This window comes from Nerophis lumbriciformis, linkage group LG27, assembly GCF_033978685.3.
Source record: "Nerophis lumbriciformis linkage group LG27, RoL_Nlum_v2.1, whole genome shotgun sequence".
In the NCBI taxonomy this organism is placed as follows: domain Eukaryota; kingdom Metazoa; phylum Chordata; class Actinopteri; order Syngnathiformes; family Syngnathidae; genus Nerophis; species Nerophis lumbriciformis.
Genome location: NC_084574.2, coordinates 22,088,513 through 22,105,614, shown reverse-complemented (window position 1 = coordinate 22,105,614; position 17,102 = coordinate 22,088,513). Strand labels below are relative to the sequence as shown.

At 40.5% G+C, this 17,102-nt stretch overlaps 1 protein-coding gene across 1 annotated transcript in view; it reads right to left on the bottom strand.

The window, feature by feature from the left end:
- tenm3 (teneurin transmembrane protein 3) overlaps positions 1-1,242 on the bottom strand; it is an 822,859-nt gene extending 821,617 nt beyond the window's left edge. Inside the window, exon 1 of the mRNA XM_061988364.1 lies at positions 1,208-1,242. The gene's annotated coding sequence lies outside the window, so the exon portion shown is untranslated. The remainder of the gene's footprint in view (positions 1-1,207) is intronic.
- Between the last annotated feature and the right edge of the window lie 15,860 nt (positions 1,243-17,102).

Sequence of the window (17,102 nt, the reverse complement as noted above, 5' to 3'; positions counted from 1 at the left end):
TGGTAGAAAATTAATTAATAATGTACTTGTTAATTTACTGTTAATATCTGCTTACTTTCTCTCTTAACATGTTCTATCTACACTTCTGTTAAAATGTAATAATCACTTATTCTTCTGTTTGATACTTTACATTAGTTGTGGATGATACCACGAATTTGGGTATCAATCGGATACCAAGTCGTTAAAAGATCATACATTGGTCATATTCAAAGTCCTCATGTGTACAGGGACATATTTCCTAAGTTTATAAACATAATGTGAATTTTTTTTAAACGAAAGAAGATGTGATGCCAATAAATATCGACGTAATCATAGTAGTATTGACTAGATACGCTCCTGTACTTGGTATCATTACAGTGGATGTCAGGTGTAGATCCACCCATGGCGTTTGTTTACATTGTGACGCCGGTGAGCTACGGTGAGTAGTGAAGCATGTTTAGCTATTCCTCGTCCTGCAGGGATGATACTTTTAAGAAACTTACTTTATTTGTCGCCATGGAGGCGAGGATTAGTGATTTAGAAGTAGCTAAAACACTGCTGACCGGCGGATGGACGTCAGCCGCTAGCTAGCTAGCCATGTCTTAAAGCACCTCTTCCTGAGGGCGTTTCAGTCTTATAACTTCACATTTATTGTTAGTTTTTAAGCCAAAATTTGTCCATTTTCCCTTTTTTGTCTACACACTGTGTCTGCTTGTAAGTACTCCGTGATTGTGCGCTGCCGAACATGCTCCTCTGCTCGTAAACCAGCAATGTCACTACGTGGCAATGACGGCTTTAAATGTAACTTAGATATTGGGTTTCACTATGTAAAAGCGCTTTGAGTCACTAGAGAAAAGCGCTATATAAATATAATTCACCTCACTTCACACTACTATACTCATACCGGTATACCGTAGAACCCTATACTAGACATAATGACAAGCTTAATCACCGATAAAACAATGCTGAAATGCAGCCTATTTATACCTAACTTTAGATTTTTATTTTGAAGGTTTGTTTCAAATATGTGACAAACAAAACACTCACTTTACAATGCACTTATTTAGTTGAACATGTTTGTGGCAGAGTGGATGAACTTGGTTCTCTTCACTCGTCTCAACATGTCTAATTCACCTCATTATGTTGTTGGTTTGCTAGCATTTCTAAAAGGACTGGTTTCATTTTGTATCAGATAAAAGTGTTAATTTAACTGTTGCAAGATACTTACATGTGGTGGCAGCTCATCTTCAGAAATGTTTGGGGTATTTCCTGGTTCTTCTTCTTCTTCTTCTTCTTCATTTTAAGGCGGGTCGCAACCAGTACTTCCTGGTTTTGTGAAGTTGATGATGTCATCACAGATTGTACCAACTCACAGGGGGTGGTTTGTTTTCTATTTAGATAAATTTTAGGTTTGGTTCAGAGAGATATGAGGGTTAGATAGCAATAGTATCTTTGGGTTCCTTTAATTTTAACACTATGACCACATGCTATTGTAGGCTAACTGTTTGACGTGTAGAAATGTTAGATTATGTTAGTGAGCAAACCTGTGGCGGCCATTTTGTTGTGAACAATTCAGACGTGCTGATGCCAAAACACATGTTTTCTTTGCTTTTTACTTTGGATTGTTTAAGTAGCTACTTTGATTTTTTTGTTCCGTTTTTACACGTGTTTAAGACATGCTTTGTCAATAAACACGCCACACTTCCAACAAACTGAAAGTCTGCCTTCCTATCATTTGGCCCTCGGACGCCACATTACAACAATGTTCAAAAGCCCTTGTTTAGATCATTTACGATACGTCAAAATGGCCGCCAGACCCTTTCTGTTTAGGGATGTCCGATAATATCAGCCGATAAATGCGTTAAAATGTAATATCGGAAATTATCGGTATCGTTTTTTTAATTATCGGTATCGTTTTTTTTTTTTTTTATTATTATTTTTTTATTATTAAATCAACATAAAAAACACAAGATACACTTACAATTAGTGCACCAACCCAAAAAACCTCCCTCCCCCATTTACACTCATTCACACAAAAGGGTTGTTTCTTTCTGTTATTAATATTCTGGTTCCTACATTATATATCAATATATATCAATACAGTCTGCAAGGGATACAGTCCGTAAGCACACATGATTGTGCGTGCTGCTGGTCCACTAATAGTACTAACCTTTAACAGTTAATTTCACTAATTTTCATTCATTACTAGTTTCTATGTAACTGTTTTGATACTGTTTTACTTTCTTTTTTATTCAAGAAAATGTTTTTAATTTATATATCTTATTTTATTTTATAAAAAATTTTTTAAAGTACCTTATCTTCACCATACCTGGTTGTCCAAATTAGGCATAAAATTGTGTTAATTCCACGACTGCATTTATCGGTTGATATCGGTATCGGATGATATCGGTATCGGTAATTAAAGAGTTGGACAATATCGGAATATCGGATATCGGCAAATAGCCTATTTCTGTTGAATCTGGAAATAAAGGATGCTTGGATAAATAAAAATGGTTAAAATGACCGCCGTTCATGTTATCCAAGAGCTGCAAGTGAAACTGTGATTTCTAGTGAAAAGTGAAACTACTGTACTATTGTAGGATCATTCTTAGCTCATACTAGATAAAGTTAAGGTGTTACTTTATTTCTAACATGCATACAATTACTATATGATACATAACATAAACTAGCCACAAAATATACAGTACAGGAATGCAATACTAATATTTTGTCCCAACCCTAATAGAAAAGTTGTGTTTATATACAGTACAGGCCAAACGTTTGGACACACCTTCTCATTCACAACACAACTGATGGTCCCAACCCCATTGATAAAGCAAGAAATTCCACTAATCAACTCTGAATAGGCACACCTGTGAAGTGAAAACCATTTCAGGTGACTACCTCTTGAAGCTCATCGAGAGAATGCCAAGAGTGTGCAAAGCAGTAATCAGAGCACAGGGCGGCTATTTTGAAGAAACTAGAATATAAAACATGTTTTCAGTTATTTCACCTTTTTTTGTTAAGTACATAACTCCACATGTGTTCATTGATAGTTTTGATGCCTTCAGTGACAATCTACAATGTAAATAGTCATGAAAATAAAGAAAACACATTGAATGAGAAGGTGTGTCAAAGCGTTTGGGCTGTACTGTATATAAACACAACTTTTCTATTAGGGTTGGAGTATTGCATTCCTATTATGCAAGTAATACAATGAATTACAATAATACACTGTGTCAACTTAAACACAAAGCAGACATGCAGACTGTTTTATATACAATCAATTTGCATATCTACAAAACCCAAAACCAGTGAAGTTGGCACGTTGTGTAAATCGTAAATAAAAACAGAATACAATGATTCGCAAATCCTTTTCAACTGGAAAACTTTGTATTTTTTGCAAATAGTAGCTCATTTGGAATTTGATGCCTGCGACATGTTTAAAAAAAGCTGGCACAAGTGGCAAAAAAGACTGAGACAGTTGAGGAAGGCTCATCAAACACTTATTTGCAACATCCCACTGGTGAACAGGCTAATTTGGAACAGGTGGGTCCCATGATTGGGTGTAAAAGCAGCTTCCATGAAATGCTCAGTCATTCACAAACAAGGATGGGGCGAGGGTCACCACTTAGTGAAGAAATGCGTGAGCAAATTGTCAAACAGTTTAAGAACAACATTTCTCAACGAGCTAATGCAAGGAATTTAGGGATTTCCCCATCTACGGTCTGTAATATAATCAAAAGGTTCAGAGAATCTGGAGAAATCACTGCGTAAGCGATGATATTACGGACCTTCAATCCCTTTAGGCGGTACTGCATCAAAAAGCGACATCAGTGTGTAAAGGATATCACCGAATTGGCTCAGGAACACTTCAGAAAACCCCTGTCAGTAACTACAGTTTGTCACTACATCTGTAAGTGCAAGTTAAAACTCTACTATGCAAAGCGATAGCCATTTATCAACAACACCCAGAAACGCTGCCGGCTTCGCTGGGCCCGAGCTCATCTAAGATGGACTGATGCAAAGTGGAAAAGTATTCTGTGGTCTGACGAGTCCACATTTCAAATTGTTTTTGGAAACTGTGGGCGTCGTGTCCTCCGGAACAAAGAGGAAAAGAACCATCCGGATTGTTATAGGCGCAAAGTTGAAAAGCCAGCATCTGTGATGGTATGGGGGTGTATTAGTGCCCAAGGCATGGGTAACTTACACATCTGGGAAGGCACCATTAATGCTGAAATGTACATACAGGTTTTGGAGCAACATATGTTGCCATCCAAGCAACGTTATCATGGACGCCCCTGCTTATTTCAGCAAGACAATGCCAAGCCACGTGTTACAACAGCGTGGCTTCGTAGTAAAAGAGTGTGGGTACTAGACTGGCCTGCCTGTAGTCCAGACCTGTCTCCCATTGAATATATGTGGCACATTATGAAGCCTAAAATACCACAATGTAGACCCCCGGATTGTTGAACAACTTAAGCTGTACATCAAGCAAGAATGGGAAAGAATTCCACCTGAAAAGCTTCAAAAATTGGTCTCCTCAGATCCCAAACGTTTACTGAGTGTTGTTAAAAGGAAAGGCCATGTAACACAGTGGTAAAAATGCCAATGTGGGGCGGTATAGCTCGGTTGGTAGAGCGGCCGTGCCAGCAACTTGAGGGTTGCAGGTTCGATCCCCGCTTCCGCCATCCTAGTCACTGCCGTTGTGTCCTTGGGCAAGACACTTTACCCACCTGCTCCCAGTGCCACCCACACTGGTTTAAATGTAACTTAGATATTGGGTTTCACTATGTAAAGCGCTTTGAGTCACTAGAGAAAAGCGCTATATAAATATAATTCACTTCACTTCACTATTTTGCAATGTGTTGCTGCCATTAAATTCTAAGTTAATGATTATTTGCAAAAAAACTAAGTTTCTCAGTTCGAACATTAAATATCTTGTCTTTGCAGTCTATTTAATTGAATATAAGTTGAAAAGGATTTGCAAATCATTGTATTTCTTTTTTATTTACGGATTACACAACGTGCCAACTTCACTGGTTTTGGGTTTTGTAAGTTTAATTGGCCTTTTTATAAATTTGAAAATATTGCAAAATTCCTGAGTTGGGGTTAATCAAATAGTTTGTCTGATTTACTTTATTGATCTTTAGGGGAATATCTTATCACACTTTAGAGATGCCAGAGTGTGAGAGATTTCCATATACTTAATAGTTGGATGAGCAACAGTAGTCCCAATAGGGGAGAATCAAATCCAAAAGATGCATACCTGCAACTAGAAAACTGTTGCAGATGATGTGTAAATCCTGATCAACAATTGGCAGTGCTGCAAAATTGTCTTTAAAGGGGAACATTATCACAATTTCAGAATTGTTAAAACCATTAAAAATCAGTTCCCAGTGGCTTATTATATTTTTCGAAGTTTTTTTCAAAATTTTACCCGTCACGCAATATCCCTAAAAAAAGCTTCAAAGTGCCTGATTTTAACCACCCGTCCATTTTCCTGTGACGTCACATAGTGAAGCCAACACAAACAAACATGGCGGAAAGAACAGAAAGCTATAGCGACATTAGCTCGGATTCAGACTCGGATTTCAGCGGCTTAAGCGATTCAACAGATTACGCATGTATTGAAACGGATGGTTGTAGTGTGGAGGCAGGTAGAGAAAACGAAATTGAAGAAGAAACTGAAGCTATTGAGCCATATTGGTTTGAACCGTATGCAAGCGAAACCGACGAAAACGACACGACAGCCAGCGACACGGGAGAAAGCGAGGACGAATTCAGCGATCGCCTTCTAACCAACGATTGGTATGTGTTTGTTTGGCATTAAAGGAAACTAACAACTATGAACTAGGTTTACAGCATATGAAATACATTTGGCAACAACATGCACTTTGAGAGTGCAGACAGCCCAATTTTCATCAATTAATATATTCTGTAGACATACCCTCATCCGCGCTCTTTTCCTGAAAGCTGATCTGTCCAGTTTTGGAGTTGATGTCAGCAGTCCAGGGAATCTTGATCATCTTCGGTGGCAAAAGGGACGGTGTGAGCCAAGACATCCAGGGGGTTTAGCTCGCTCGTCTGCGGGAACAAACTGCCGCCATTGCTTGCCGTGCTACCGAGGTCCTTTGTCCCTGAATTGCTCACACACTCCGGCAGATTCAATGGGGGTCTGGCGGCAGATATCTTTGACTTTATCGTTGGAAATGCATCTGCTTTGAGTGTCGCAGGATATCCACACATTCTTGCCATCTCTGTCGTAGCATAGCTTTCGTCGGTAAAGTGTGCGGAATAAACGTCCAATTTCTTGCCACTTTCGCATCTTTGGGCCACTGGTGCAACTTGAATCCGTCCCTGTTCGTGGTGTTACACCCTCCGACAACACACCGACGAGGCATGATGTCTCCAAGGTACGGAAAACAGTCGAAAAAACGGAAAATAACAGAGCTGATTTGACTCGGTGTTTGAGAAAATGGCGGATTGCTTCCCGATGCGACATCACGTTGTGACGTCATCGCTCCGAGAGCGAATATTAGAAAGGCGTTTAATTTGCCAAAATTCACCCATTTCGAGTTCGGAAATCGGTTAAAAAAATATATGGTCTTTTTTCTGCAACATCTTGACGCTTACATAGGTCTGGTGATAATGTTCCCCTTTAAAAAATTATAAAATCTGTTTGGTAATTTTGTCTTGTAATTTTCTTGTTTTGTTTGTATATTATATGGCGTTAACATTGGAGTCAACCAAGCAAGTGGTGCTACTGGAGCTGGCTGTCTGCTGGGAGGACCGAATTGGCAAAGCCAATGATCGCAAGGGGGCCAAATACCCCGAGCTCACCGCAGAGTGCCTGAGTGGCTGGAAATCCCACTGTGAACCAATTGAAATCTTTTGCAAAGGTTTTGTGGGTCATTTCCTTCAGTGACTTCTTGACATCCGAGGATTGCAGTTGAGAAAAATCCACCAAGAACATCTTTGCAACCGCAGAAAAGGCCTCCCGGTGGCTGTGGATCCATAGGGGGACACTTGGACACAAGCCGGGGTCTGATCACCCCCGACTGGGTCGCTCGGGCGAAGATGTCTGATGATTAAAGACCCCAAACACCATATGACCCTGGGTCTATTACAGACGACGTGTCCAAGTGGGTAAGTTGTATTTGAGTGCATTGTAAAGCACTTTAGCCCAAGAAACATAAACCAATATTTTAATAGCCAGTATTGATGTATGATTATGTTTATGGATTAAAAATATTTAAGAAAGATAGGCAAAACTTCTCAAAAAAGGTCTGTTTCCCTTTAACCTTTGTTGTGAAAAGATTAATAGCTGAGATCAGAATCAGAATAGTTTTTATTGCCATTGTTTGAGAGCGGGTTCACAAACTAGGAATTTTACTTGGTGCAACCGTGCAATATAAAACACATATAACACAGAATAGAATAACATGGTCTGTAACTGAGCTATCAGATCTTGTAATTGTTCATGTGCCTGATTGCCGAGGGGAAAAAAACTGTTCAGGTGGCGGGAGGTGTGGGTCTGGATGGACCGTAGTCTCCTGCCTGAGGGAAGAGGGGAGAATAGTTTGTGTCCAGGGTGAGAAGAGTCAGCTGTGATCCGACTCACACGCCTCCTGGTCCTGGAGGAGAACAGGTCCTGGAGGGATGGGAGTTTGCAGCCAATAACCTTCTTAGATTAATTTGATTTCTGTTGGTAATGTATTCTACTGTTGACAATGAAGTGAATTAATTAACTCACATTATGTTTTGCATATGGTGAATGTTCATATTCATCTTGGAGAAAGCAAACCACCAATTTTAAGTAAATAGTGGTATTTCGGTTTGAGCACATAATAAGATAAGGCCCCGTAGTTTGACATTCGCAGGTGATTTGGATCACTTCTCGTAGGAAAGAGGCCCTGATTGGGACTTCGGAATGCAAAAGTGATAGTCCTATCCTTGAGAAGAGACTACCTGTCAAGCTCAACTCCAACATTTAAGTTATGGCTTAAAGCAGTTGTTTTCCAGACACTTACACACAAACATCTCCTGTTATGGTCAGAATGTGCTCTCCTGACCTAGCACACACACACACACACACACACACACACACACACACACACACACACACACACACACACACACACACACAGGAAGGAGGAATATAAAACTGTTGGTTGGGCTTCTCCAATTAGGAGTGCCTCATTTTGTGACTTGACCTCCTCCATGTACTGCAGTCCTGTATAATGACACTCGCTTGTAATAAAGCAACTTTTTGTTCAGCAAAGCGTCTCCGACGTCTCTTTTGATCCAGCCGCACTGCTGTGTCACCCTTCTGCCTGGAAGGGGGTGACAAGACCGGAAATACACATTAACAGCCTGTGATGGAAAAGGCAGATTCCCCAAATACAGTTTTTCGGTGCGATATTTTACAGTGCCCAACTATCATGCTCCTACCTGTTACAGTATGTATTTTAATGTAACTACTCTTGGGCTACATAATTTAAGCATTTAAAATAAGCTTCAAGAAACAAATGAAAAAAACTCTCAAAATGTAATAATTGTAACTTTTTTGATATTTTGACAGTGGTGCCAGTGGATGGGCTTAGCCTGGCTAAACAGATGTCATGGGTCTGACTGCACAGGGCGACACATGAGCCAAAGTTTGTAACACAATAGGACAGATGTGAAAAATTCTTGGCATTCATGAACATCTCAGCTGCCTGGATGGGTATGATCTTGATCATTAGCGTAAAAGAGTTGAGGTTACTTTTGCTACTTTTACAACTCTCTTTAGGTGCTTTTCAAATTGAAGTGGTGAGTCTTAATCCTGGATACCGTATTTTCCGGACCATAGGGCGCACCGATGAATGGTCTATTTTCAATCTTTTTTCATAAAAAAGGCGCACCTGATTATAAGGTGCATTAAAGGAGTCATATTTCATATTTCTAAATGTAAAACACTTTCTTGTGGTCTACATAACATGTAATGGTGGTTCTTTGATCAAAATGTTGCATAGATGATGTTTTACAGATCATCTTCAAGCCGCTTTCTGACAGTCTCTTCAGGATGCGCCGTTTTGTGGGCGGTCTTATTTACGTGGCTCACCTTCGACAGCGTCTTCTCCCCGTCATCTTTGTTGTAGCGGTGTTGCGTGCAAGGACAGGAGTGGAAGAAGTGTCAAAAGATGGAGCTAACTGTTTTAATGACATTCAGACTTTACTCAAATCAATAATGGAGCTCCTCATCCGCCGGAAATGTGTCCCGTGAAAAACCGTCTGACCGGAACTCTCTACTAACTAAAGTTCCTTGGGTGAATAATGTAAACTCACTACACCGGTATGTTTTAGCGCTTTCATGGGGAGTTTACTGACAGATATAAGTAAGAACTTTACACTACTTTATATTAAAATAGCAACAGTAGAGGATGAATGTCCCATAACAAGAAGATAGAGAAAAAGAAGAAGCGTATCGACTACGGTGTGGGCACCAGGGGCGCCGAAAAGGGGGGGTAAAGGAGACGGATTCTAGGGGCCCATGATGGAGGGGGGCCCAGAGAGGCCCCTAATGATGATGAAATTATAATACAGAAAAAATAATGACACTGTGTTGGGGGCCCTGTAAAGATTATTTTCATGGGGCCCAAAATCCCTAGCGGCGCCCCTGGTGGGCACGCACTACAAATGCAGACACAAACATTTTTTCAGGACTCATGCAGATCCCAGATACAGATCAGCAAGTACTAAAAGGTAAAAAAAGTTGCTTTTGCATAATATTGCAAAACAAATAATATGTCTTACCTAATACACACACCATAATGATACTCATATGTTGAATAGAATAAATTAGAAGCACAGTACAATCCATGAAGCGGTGCGGCTTCATAGCGTACCAAAGTCGTACTAAAACATTTTGATAGATTTTTGAGTACCCTTTGTAATGTTGTATATTTTCAATGGAACATATGAAATAATGGCGTGGTTTACTTGAGCCATATTGCAGTCTACACGTATCTCTTATGTTTGACTGCCATCTACTGGTCACACTTATTACATCATGCACAAAATAAAATAGCTTCGAGGTCGGTAAGTAAAACCAGAATTATTCCTTACATTAGTTATAAGGCGCACTGTCGAGTTTTAAGGGGAAAAAAAGGATTTTAAGTGCACCGTATTGTCCGGAAAATACAGTATTTACATTTAGTAACCTCCTGTACCTACTCAGTGGCCTAGTGGTTAGAGTGTCCGCCCTGAGATCGGTAGGTTGTGAGTTCAAACCCCAGCCGAGTCATACCAAAGACTATACAAATGGGACCCATTACCTCCCTGCTTGGCACTCAGCATCAAGGGTTGGAATTGGAGGTTAAATCACCAAAAATGATTCCCGGGCGTGGCACCGCTGCTGCCCACTGCTCCCCTCACCTCCCAGGCGGTGAACAAGGGGATGGGTCAAATGCAGAGGACAAATTTTGCCACACCTAGTGTGTGTTTGACAATCATTGGTACTTTAACTTTAATCTCTTGTATTCCAATCCAATCCACTTTATTTATATAGCACATTTAAACAACAAAAATGTTTCCAAAGTGCTGCACAACAATATTAAAAACAATATTAAAAACCATATTAAAAACAATATTCAAATATTATCTTTAGCTCCACAATTGACTGAATAAAAAAAATAAATATAAAACCCAATATAATAACAATATAAAAATAAATGTGATTAAAAACGATTTTAAAGGGTAAAACCAATTAAAACAGTAAATAGAAATCAAAATTTATAAACAATAAACACAGAGGACAGAGGACCACACAGCTCACGTAGTGTTAAAAGCCAAACAATAAAAGTGGGTCTTAAGACGAGATTTAAAACACTCCACTGTGGGAGCAGTTTGAACATGGAGGGGCAGAGTGAAGTGAAGTGAATTATATTTATATAGCGCTTTTCTCTAGTGACTCAAAGCGCTTTTACATAGTGAAACCCAATATCTAAGTTACATTTAAACCAGTGTGGGTGGCACTGGGAGCAGTGGGCTAAGTGTCTTGCCCAAGGACATAATGGCAGTGACTAGGATGGCAGAAGCGGGGATCGAACCTGGAACCCTCAAGTTGCTGGCACGGCCACTCTACCAGCCGAGCTATGCCGCCCAGAGTGTTCCAGAGCTTAGGGCCGACCACAGAGAAGGCCCTGTCTCCCCTGGATTTAAGTCTGGTCTTGGGCACCACGAGCTGGAGCTGGCTCTCGGACTGTAAATTTGGATGAGGTCCGAGATGTACTGAGGTGCCAGTCCATGTAAAGCTTTAAAAACAAACAGCGAGGTTTTAAAACCAATTCTAAAATGAACAGGGAGCCAGTGCAAACTCTGACGAATTGGGGTTATATGCTGGCGTTTCCTGGCCCCTGGTAAAAGTCGTGCCGCCTCATTCTGGACTAACTGCAACCGGGAGAGAGCTTTTTGGCTAATGCCAGCATAAAGTGCATTGCAGTAGTCCAGGCCACTTGAAATAAAAGCATGCACGACTTGTTCAAAAAGGTTAAAAGATAAAAACAGTTTTACCTTTATTAAAAGACGAAGATGATAAAAACACGATTTTAAAACGCCATTGACTTGTTTGTCAAGTTTAAAATCACTGTCTATAGTGACGCCAAGGCTAGTGACTTTGGGACGCACATCATTTTGCAATGGTCCCAAGTCAGTGAGGGCCTGACCAAAAACTGAAATTTCCATTTTTCCCCTCATTCATTATTAAAAAATTCTGGGCTAACCAAGCCTTGATGTCGCAATATTACACTATTTTGTGTAGTGATTTTAAATGCCCCAGGTATACTCTGTTTTCAAATGGAAAAGCTCATACAGAGGTGTGTATACCTTTCTGACGTAAAATGTGAATGCTATGACATGATGCTCCATATTCTGCTTTGACATACACCGCAGGCCAGACAGATACACTTGTTTATGGAAACACAACATTTTCTGCTTCTTATAGGTACATTATTAATCATCAAATTGTCTCGGTACGTTACAGCTTATTTAGATGTGTATTGTGCAACATGCCTGAAGCTAACCACTTCTAACCTCCAAGCTCAAAGCCGTCAAACCCAAACAACATGGGAAGAATAAAGGCTTCTACTGCAACACATACAGTGGAGGAGGCTGTGGAAGAGAGTCCAGAATCAGGTAGCCTCCAAGAAGTAATAAGTATGTTGCACAACATGGACGCTAGGAATGATAGACAGTACAAGGACATTAAATACTTAAAGGGGAGCTGCACTTTTTTATGGAATGTTGCCTATTGTTAACAATCATTATGAGAGACAAGAACACACTGATTTTTTTTTTAGAATTCTAAAGTTGATAGAAAACCCTTGCAAAATGCAGCTAACAGGGGTCACTATTGTAGCTTTCCAGAGCCCTCAATCATTTTATAAACTCACTGAAAGTACCGTATTGTCCGGACTATAAGGCGCATATAAAATAATTTTTTTCCCCTCAAAACCCGACAGTGCGCTTTATAACCAGGTGCGCCTAATGTACGGAATAATTCTGGTTTTGCTTACCGACCTCAAATACATTTTATTTGGTAGATGGTGTAATGATAAGTGTGACCAGTAGATGGCAGTCAAACATAAGAGATACGTGTAGACTGCAATATGATTAAAGTAAACAACACCAACATTTTATATCTTCCATTGAGAATATAGAACATTACACACGGTGCTCAAAAATCTATCAACGTTTTAGTAGGACTTTGGTAAGCTATGAAGCTGCACCTCTTGATGGATTGTACTGTGCTTCAACATACAAGTATTATTATGATGTGTGTATAAGGTAAGACATTTTATCTGGCGTTTTGTTTCGCAATATTATGCAAAAGGACTCTTGTCTTACCTTCTGGTACTTGCTAATCTGTATTTGGGATCTGCATAAATCCTAAAAATTGCGCACGTCCGCTTTTGTAGTCCGTGCCGACAACGTAGTCAATAAGCTTCTTCTTTTTCTCTATCTTCTTGTTATGGGACATTCATCCTCCGCTTTTGCCATTTCTAATATAAAGTAGTGTAAAGTTCTTACTTATATTTGTCAGTAAACTCGCCATAAAAGCGCTAAAACATACCGGTGTAGTGAGTTTACATTATTCACACAAGGAACTTAAGTAATTAGAGAGTTCTGGTCGGACGTTTTTTCACAGGACACATTTCCGGCGTTGTTGTTGCACTAGTGAGTCACGGATGAGGAGATGCTGCTCTGTTATTGATTGAAGTAAAAGCGCCATCTTTTGACGCTTACTCCACTCCCGTCCTTGCACGCTACACCGCTACAACTAAGATGACGGGGAGAAGACGCTGTTGAAGGAGAGCCACGTAAATAAGACCGCCCACAAAACGGCGCATCCTGAAGCGACTGTCAGAAAGCAGCTTGAAGATCATCTGTAAAACATCATCTATGCAACATTTTGACCAAAGAACCACCATCACATGTTATGTAGACCACAAGGAAGTGTTTTACATTCAGAAAAAAAGAATAATAACATAACTCCTTTAAAGCGGCCTATAATAAAAAAGATCGAAAATCGACCATTCATTGGCAGTGCGCCTTATAGTCAGTCCGGTGCGCCCTAAGGTCTGGAAAATACGGTATACCTATAATGTAGTAACAGACTCGTTCATAACAATATGTAATACCGTATTTCCTTGAATTGCCGCCGGGTATATAGTATGCAACTGCCTAGAATTACTGCCGGGTCAAACTCGTTTCTCAAAATAATTAGCGCATGCTTAGCATTTCCATCGGGTCAGAATTATCGCCGGGTCAAACTCGTTTCGCAAAATAATTAGCATATGCCTAGAATTTCCGCCGGGTCAAACTCGTCACGTCACGAGTGACATCATTTTCAAAATGGAGGAGGCTGAGTTCAATAATATAAAATCGCATAAAGGGAAGAAGATAAAGAGCTATTCAGTAGGATTTAAGGTCCAAGCTATTGAATATGCTAAAAAGAACAGTAAGCAGCTATGTTTTATTAATATACCGTAGCTGCGTGTGTCAAATATGAGTCATTAAATGACTCCCGCCTCATGGTGGTAGAGGGCGCTAGTGATCCTTCTTGCGACTACTCGGTTGCAGAAGAAGTGACAACAAGCAGCAACAGTTAGCAGTGGTCGTTGATTTTTTCCTCTCGCTTGCACTTTTAACATGGAGGATTACATATCTAAAATAAAACAGTTTTCTAAACTGGACTTTCAATCGGCCCTGCGATGAGGTGGCGACTTGTCCAGGGTGTACCCCGCCTTCCGCCCTATTGTAGCTGAGATAGGCTCCAGCGCCCCCCGCGACCCCAAAAGGGAATAAGCGGTAGAAAATGGATGGATGGATGGACTTTCAATCGAAGCACGAGGTAATAATTAAAGGAAGATCTCCATCGAGACAGAGAGACTTTTAAAACTGAAGAACGATAAGGAAGACTTCTATAAACAAGTTATCGATGCTTTTGTTCAAAAGGAGCGGCGCATGGACTTCATTTATAAGTAAAGGTAAGACCATAATAACTTTTTTTTATTAAATGTGCTTTTCATGATGGTATCCTTACATCACACTCAAATTTATAAGCGCAGGCCTAAATTTACCGCATGCCTTTGGTAAGCGCCGGAGTGAGAAGAGGTTTTAAAATAATTACCGCCCCGGCGCTAATTCAAGGAAATACGGTATAAATAATAATTACGGTATTTTGGTAATTTTAATCATTGCTGGAACTTCCGTCCTCAGTGCATTTTTATTCCGTTTCCATTGCAGCGCACTTCCTTCTTCAACACTGTGTGTTCTTACTTTCGTAAACAAATGCGTGTGTTCTAATCATGGCAGACTCTGTAACAGACAAGCAAAATGACATTATTATTTTGAAGCTGAATATATGGAGGATGAACTGCTGCTTATAGAGGCGGCCACGAAGGAAGGGTGAAACATTGGAGCAGACGGACGCCGAGAGTGTGAGGTCGACGTGACTTGACGCAGTAAATGTGGAACTTGGAGCCAAGCGATGCCAACATAAATGGTGTGCTTACCCAAAATCAACAGGAAAAAAAAAAATTCCCAGGCCAGCTTGACCAAATGCACAACCGTCCATCGAGAAAGTCACTATAATATTTATCATGACACATGCAGCACATCATATTTGTTATTAAAACTACAGTACATACTTTGTCGAGCTCGCTGTGTCCAAACAAAACATGAAACGAGGGCTAATACTTTACGAATACTGTAATTTGATTGTTTTTTCTTCAGTCAAAACAGATTTGTGTACTATCGTGTTATTATTCCGTTTCCATAGCAGCGCACTTACTTCTTCTGGCAACAAATGTGTGTTCTTACTTTCGTAAACAAATGCGTGTGAGTTCTAATCATGGCGGACACCAGCAGATGACATGGCACCCCAAACCATCACCGAACCATGCAAATTTTGCATTTCCTTTGGAAATCGAGGTCCCAGAGTCTGGAGGAAGACAGGAGAGGCACAGGATCCACGTTGCCTGAAGTCTAGTGTAAAGTTTCCACCATCAGTGATGGTTTGGGGTGCCATGTCATCTGCTGGTGTCGGTCCACTCTGTTTCCTGAGATCCAGGGTCAACGCAGCCGTCTACCAGCAAGTTTTAGAGCACTTCATGCTTCCTGCTTCTGACCTGCTCTATGGAGATGGAGATTTCAAGTTCCAACAGGACTTGGCGCCTGCACACAGCGCAAAATCTACCCGTGCCTGGTTTACGGACCATGGTATTTCTGTTCTAAATTGGCCCGCCAACTCCCCTGACCTTAGCCCCATAGAAAATCTGTGGGGTATTGTGAAAAGGAAGATGCAGAATGCCAGACCCAAAAACGCAGAAGAGTTGAAGGCCACTATCAGAGCAACCTGGGCTCTCATAACACCTGAGCAGTGCCAGAAACTCATCGACTCCATGCCACGCCGCATTAACGCAGTAATTGAGGCAAAAGGAGCTCCAACCAAGTATTGAGTATTGTACATGCTCATATTTTTCATTTTCATACTTTTCAGTTGGCCAACATTTCTAAAAATCCCTTTTTTGTATTAGCCTTAAGTAATATTCTAATTTTGTGACACACGGAATTTTGGATTTTCATTTGTTGCCACTTCAAATCATCAAAATTCAATGAAATAAACATTTGAATGCATCAGTCTGTGTGCAATGAATAAATATAATGTACAAGTTACACCTTTTGAATGCAATTACTGAAATAAATCAAGTTTTTCAAAATATTCTAATTTACTGGCTTTTACCTGTATATACTCTATTAGCCACCACACAACCAGGCTTATTTTTAATATGCCACAAATGAATCCCGCATAACAAACACCTCCCCTCTCCCGTCCATATAACCCGCCAATACAACTCAAACACCTGCACAACACACTCAATCCCACAGCCCAAAGTACCGTTCACCTCCCCAAAGTTCATACAGCACATATATTTCCCCAAAGTCCCCAAAGTTACGTACGTGACATGCACATAGAAGCCGCAGCTGCATGCGTACTCACGATACCGCGTCTGCGTATCCTACTCAAAGTCCTCCTGGTAAGAGTCTCTGTTGTCCCAGTTCTCCACATGCCAATGTTAAAGCTTGACTGTCATCTTCCGGGAATGTAAACAATTTAACACTGGCTGTGTTATCCGGCACAACAGTCAGGGGATGCATTCTACGGCGGGGGTGCGTTATCCGGCACAACACCTGCCACAATACACCGCTTCCCACCTACAGCTTTCTTCTTTGCTGTCTCCATTGTTCATTGAACAAATTGCACAAGATTCACCAACACAGATGTCCAGAATACTGTGGAATTTTGCGATGAAAACAGACGACTTAATAGCTGGCCACCATGCTGTCCCAAAATGTCCTCTACAATCCGTGACGTCACGTGCAGGCGTCATCATACCGAGACGTTTTCAGCAGGATATTTTGCGCAATATTTAAAATTGCACTTTAGTAAGCAAACCCGGCCGTATTGGCATGTGTTGCAATGTTAAGATTTCATCATTGATGTATAAACTATCAGACTGCGTGGTCGGTAGTAGTGGGTTTCAGTAGGCCTTTAAGGAAGTGAGGAAGGATACTGC